Source organism: Triticum aestivum, chromosome 3A (assembly GCF_018294505.1).
Source record: "Triticum aestivum cultivar Chinese Spring chromosome 3A, IWGSC CS RefSeq v2.1, whole genome shotgun sequence".
Classification (NCBI taxonomy): Eukaryota; Viridiplantae; Streptophyta; class Magnoliopsida; order Poales; family Poaceae; genus Triticum; species Triticum aestivum.
Window position 1 is genome coordinate 69,692,677 of NC_057800.1, and position 6,482 is coordinate 69,699,158.

Consider the following 6,482-nt stretch of genomic DNA (forward strand, 5'->3'; position numbering starts at 1 on the left):
ACATCTATATCTATAGTTTAGAATTTGATGGATTTCAAAAAAATTGGTGGGTTACAAAAAATATCTCGAAAATTTGGACTATATCAAGCCAAAATCAGGTTTGCCACCAAAACTCAACATCGCCAAAACCAAGATGGCGCCTCCACACCTTGAGATGCGCCCCTCTTTGAGCTCAGGGGAAATCCTATGTCTCGTTCCTCGAGATCAGATGATGACGGCGTCTCAGTGTTGTCTTCCTTCTTAAAGACGCTACCTCGCTCGCTCATGGTGCCCCTTGTGTTGACTTCGGCGATGTTGGACTTATTGTTGGTTCGACTTTGCCGCTTTTGGTTCAGGCTTGATTAGGTTCATGCTTGTATTTTCTATTCGGGCCAAGCATCCCTTGTCTCTCTGTGCTGGGCATCATGTTCACGTTTGCCTGTTCATGTCATGTGTTTACCCCCTCACGAAATGATACACAAGCTTTATGTATTCGCGAAAAAATTCAACTATATTTGTTCAAAATAAGAAATAATTTGAAGATTTCTGTTATTTTGATTATTCCAGCGAGTCTTGAATAATTATATTTATCATAATATAAAACCTCCCATCCAATCTTGGCCCTGACAGTCAACAACTTCTTCAATTCTAAATTAAGTATTTATAATCCGTTGTCCAGTGACGGCTTGTGACCTGGCTAGTTCTTCTCGTCGGTCATGGTTACCAGGATGTGGACAGTGTGGTGGCGGATGTGGTGTGTCTGCGACTGGGTGGATCTTGGCTGGGTCTTCCGGCCACGCCAGGATGCAACCCTCGTCTGGTGCATGAAGGCGCATGCAACTCCGAGGAAAACCCTAGATCTCCTCGAGATCGAGCGATGGCGGTGCTTCTATATCATAGTCCCTCTTGAGGGCATCATTCCTAGAGTTTGATTCGGCCGAAGGGACCAACGGTGGTGACGACAACGTAAGACTTGGTGGAGCAATTGTCGATGAAAATCGAATCAACTTCGGGCATGGTGGAAGATGGCGGCGTCTCAGAAGTCGTTTCCTTGTCGAGGCGTCGTTGTTGCAGTTTTCTCACCATGTTCGAGATGTTCTGGGGGAAACCCTAGATCTGGGTCTCCTGGATTGGACAATGACGACACTTTCGATGTCGTTCTCCCGTCTGGAGGCACTGTTTTGGAGCAAGTGTTGGCTCGAGGGCGCAAGAGGTGGAGCGTGTTCCATCTTCGGCAAAGACGACAACGAGTCTTGATGGCGTGGCACGGTGGGGTCTCGGTGTTGGACGCGTGTTGATGGACACACGCAGGTGGATGGTGTTGTCTAGCACCATGGTGGCGTCGGTGACATAAGGGCCTAGCAAGGTTAATGCATTGATCACTCCTGAAGATGGGACGGTGAAAGATGTCGAGAACGGATTATAAAATGTGTGCATGTGGTGCACGCCGAGGGTCCGCTAGACCGGTTGGTGATCCCGGCTCACATTGGGCAGCTTGGTGAGGCCTAGAAATTTCTCAGTAAAACCCTAGCATCTCGGAGTCACCGAACTACAACTCGGTCTGACCGAAACTGCATGTTTAGACTCTGTTAAGTGCTTCATTGTCACCGAGATTATCAAATTGGTAACTCCGAAATGCTTTCTACAGAAAACTAAAGTTAAGATTTTGTCGCAATTTTTACAAAAACCAGTTGTCTTTTGTGATGCTCATCCACTCTACCTACATCCATCTATTCACAGCGTCAGTTTGCAGAGATGTCTGAGGCCAGTGATAGTTAGAATAGGTCTGAGGAGCAAGTCAACCTCAGTGAGGCACAAGCCCTACTGGTAGTTATGATGAGGGTAGTAGAAGTTGTTGGGGAACGTAGTATATTTCAAAAAAAAATCACACAATCACGCAAGATCTGTCTAGGAGATGCATAGTAACGAGAGGGGAGGGTATGTCTACGTACCCTCGTAGACCGAAAGCGGAAGCGTTAAGTAACGCGGTTGATGTAGTCGAACGTCTTCGTGATTCAACCGATCAAGTACCGAATGCACGACACCTCCGCGATCTGCACATGTTCAGCTCGGTGACGTCCCTCGAACTCTAGATCCACCTGAGGCCGAGGGAGAGTTTCATCATCACGATGGCGTGTTGACGGTGATGATGAAGTTACCGACGCAGGGCTTCGCCTAAGCACTATGACAATATGACCGAGATGTGTTTCTGTGGAGGGGGCACCGCACACGGATAAGAAATCAACTTGTGTGTCTATGAGGTACCCCTCCCCCGTATATAAAGGAGTGGAGGAGGGGGAGGGCCGGCCTCCTAGGGCGCGCCCCAAGGGAGGATTCCGGCTCCTACTGGGAGTAGGTTTCCCCCCTTTCCCTAGTCCAACTAGGAGGGGGAGGGAAGGGGAAGAGGGAGAGAAGGAAAGGGGAGGCCGACCCCATCCCCAATACGGATTGGGCTTGGGGGGGGGGGGCGCCCCACCACTTGTCCACCTCCTCCTCTCTTCCACTATGGCCCATGAAGGCCCATTAACTCCCAGGGGGGTTCCGGTAACCCCCCGGTACTCCGGTAAATACTTGATACAACTCGGAACCATTCCGCTGTCCGAATATAGTCATCCAATATATCAATATTCATGTCTCGACCATTTTGAGACTCCTCGTCATGTCCGTGATCACATCCGGGACGCTGAACAACCTTCAGTACATCAAATCACATAACTCACAATACATATCGTCATCGAACATTAAGCGTGCGGACCCTACGAGTTTGAGAACTATGCAGACATGACCGAGACTCATCTCCGGTCAATAAGCAATAGTGGAACCTGGATGCTCATATTGGTTCCTACATATTCTATGAAGATCTTTATCGGTCAAACCGCATAACAATATACGTTGTTCCCTTTGTCATCAGTATGTTACTTGCCCGAGATTCGATCGTCGATATCATCATACCTAGTTCAATCTCGTTACCGGCAGGTCTCTTTACTTGTTCTGTAATGCATCATCCCGTGACTAACTCATTAGTCACATTGCTTGCAAGGCTCATAGTGATGTGCATTACCGAGAGGGCCCAGAGATACCTCTCCGATACACGGAGTGACAAATCCTAATCTCGATCTATGCCAACTCAAAAAACATCATCAGAGACACCTGTAGAGCATCTTTATAATCACCCAGTTACTTTGTGACGTTTGATAGCACACAAGGTGTTCCTCCGGTATTCGGGAGTTGCATAATCTCATAGTTTGAGGAACATGTATAAGTCATGAAGAAAGCAATAGCAATAAACTAAACGATCATAGTTTTGAGCTAACGGAAGGGTCTTATCCATCACATCATTCTCTAATCATGTGATCCCAATCATCAAATGACAAGACATGTCTATGGCTAGGAAACTTAACCATCTTTGATTAACGAGCTAGTCAAGTAGAGGCATACTAGGGACACTTTGTTTGTCTATGTATTCACACATGTACTAAGTTTTCGGTTAATACAATTCTAGCATGAATAATAAACTTTTATCATGATATAAGGAAATATAAACAACAACTTTATTATTGCCTCTAGGGCATATTTCCTTCAGTCTCCCACTTCCACTAGAGTCAATAATCTAGTTCACATCATCATGTGATTTCACACCAATAGTTCACATCTTTATGTGATTAGTTCACATCTTCATGTGACTAATACCCAAAGGGTTTTTACTAGAGTCAATAATCTTGTTCACATCGTTATGTGATTAACACCCAAAGAGTGATCATGCTTTGCTTGTGAGAGAAGTTTAGTCTACGGGTCTGCAGCATTCAGATCCGTATGTATTTTGCAAATTTCTGTGTCTACAGTACTCTGCACGGAGCTACTCTAGCTAATTGTTCCCACTTTCAATATGTATCTAGATTGATACTTAGAGTCATCTAGATCGGTGTCAAAAGCTTGCATCGACGTAACTCTTTACGATGAACTCTTTTATCACCTCCATAACCGAGAAATATTTCCTTAGTCCTCTAAGGATAATTTTGACCGCTGTCCAGTGAGCTACTGCTAGATCACTCTTGTACTCCCTTGCCAAAATCATGCTAAGTTATACAATAGGACTGGTACACAGCATATCATACTTTATAGAACCTATGACTGAGGCATATGGAATGACTTTTCATTCTCTTTCTATTTTCTCCCGTGGTCGGGTTTTGAGTCTTTACTCAACTTCACACCTTGCAACACAGGCAAGAACTCCTTCTTTGACTGTTCCATTTTGAGCTACTTCAAAATCTTGTCAAGGTATGTACTCATTGAAAAAATCTTAACAAGTGTCTTGATCTATCTCTATAGATCTTGATGCTCAATGTGTAAGCTTGATAAGACTTGATGCTCAATGTGTATTCTTTATGCTCAATGAAAAACTCCTTCCAAACACTCCTTTATGCTTTCCAGAAAATTCTACATCATTTCCGATCAACAATATGTCACTCACATATACTTATCAGAAAGGCTGTAGTGCTCCCACTCATTTTCTTGTAAATACAGGATTCACCGCAAGTCTGTATAAAACTATATGCTTTGATCACACTATCAAAGAGCATATTCCAACTCTGAGAGGCTTGCACCAGTCCATAAATGGATCGCGGGAGCTTGCACACTTTGTTAGTACTTTAGTATCGACAAAACCTTCTGGTTGCATCATATACAACTCTTCTTTAATAAATCCATTAAGGAACGCAGATTTGACATCCATTTGCCAGATTTCATAAAATGCGGCAACTGCTAACATGATTCAGACAGACTTTTAAGCATCGATACAAGTGAGAAAATCTCATCGTAGTCAACACTTTGAACTTGTCGAAAACCCTTTTGCGACAATTCGAGCTTTGTAGATAGTAACACTACTATCAGCGTCCGTCTTCCTCTTGAAGTTCCATTTATTCTCAATGGCTCGCCGATCATCCGGCAAGTCAATCAAAGTCCACACTTTGTTCTTTATACATGGATCCCATCTCAGATTTCATGGCCTCAAGCCATTTTGTGGAATCTGGGCTCATCATCGCTTCCTCATAGCTTGTAGGTTCGTCATGGTCTAGTAACATGACTTCCAGAGCAGGATTACCATACCACTTTGGTGTGGAACGTACTCTGGTTGACCTACGAGGTTTGATAGTAACTTGATCTAAAGTTTCATGATTATCATCATTAACTTCCTCACTAATTGGTGTAGGCATCACTCGAACTGATTCTAGTGATGAGCTACTTTCCAATTCGAGAGAAGATACAATTACCTCATCAAGGTCTACTTTCCTCCCACTCACTTCTTTCGAGAGAAACTCCTTCTCTAGAAAGGATCCACTCTTAGCAACAAAGATCTTGCCTTTGGATCTGTGATAGAAGGTGTACCCAACAGTTTCCTTTTTGGGTATCCTATGAAGACGTACTTCTCCGATTTGGGTTTGAGCTTATCAGGCTGAAACTTTTTCACATAAGCATTGCAACCCCAAACTTTAAGAAACGACAGCTTAGGTTTCTTGCTAAACCACAGTTCATACGGTGTCATCTCAACGGATTTTTAGATGGTTCCCTATTTAACGTGAATGTTGTTGTCTCTAATGTAGAACCCCAAAACGATAGTGGTAAATCGGTAAGAGACATCATAGATCACACCATATCTAATAAAGTACGGTTACGACGTTCGGACACACCATTACTCCGTGGTGTTCCAGGTGGCATGAGTTGTGAAACTTATTCCACATTGTTTTTAAATGAAGGCCAAACTCGTAACTCAAATATTTGCCTCCACGATCAGATCATAGAAACTTTATTTTCTTGTTATGATGATTCTTAACTTCACTATGAATTTCTTTGATTTTTTCAAATGTTTCAGACTTGTTTTTCATTAAGTAGATATACCCATATCTGCTTAAATCATCTGTGTAGGTCAGAAAATAATGATACCCGTCGCGAGCCTCAACACTCATCGGACCGCATACATCAGTATGTATTATTTCCAACAAGTCAGTGGTTCGCTCCATTGTTCCGGAGAATAAAGTCTTAGTCATCTTGCCCATGAGGCATGGTTCGCAAGCATCAAATGATTCATAATCAAGTGATTCCAAAAATCCATCCGCATGGAGTTTCTTCATATGCTTTACACCAATATGACCTAAACGGCAGTGCCACTAGTATGTTGCACTATCATTATCAACTTTGCATATTTTGGCAGCAATATTATGAATATGTGTATTACTACGATCGAGATTCAATAAACCATTCACCTTGGGTGTATGACCACAGAAGGTTTTATTCATGTATACAGAATAACAATTATTCTTTGACTTAAATGAATAACCGTATTGCAATAAACATGATCCAATCATATTATGCTCAACGCAAACACCAAATAACATTTATTTTAGGTTCAACACTAATCCCGAAGGTAAAGGGAGTGTGCGATCGTGATCTTATCAATCTTGGAATTACTTCCAACACACATCGTCACCTCGCCCTCAACTAGTCTC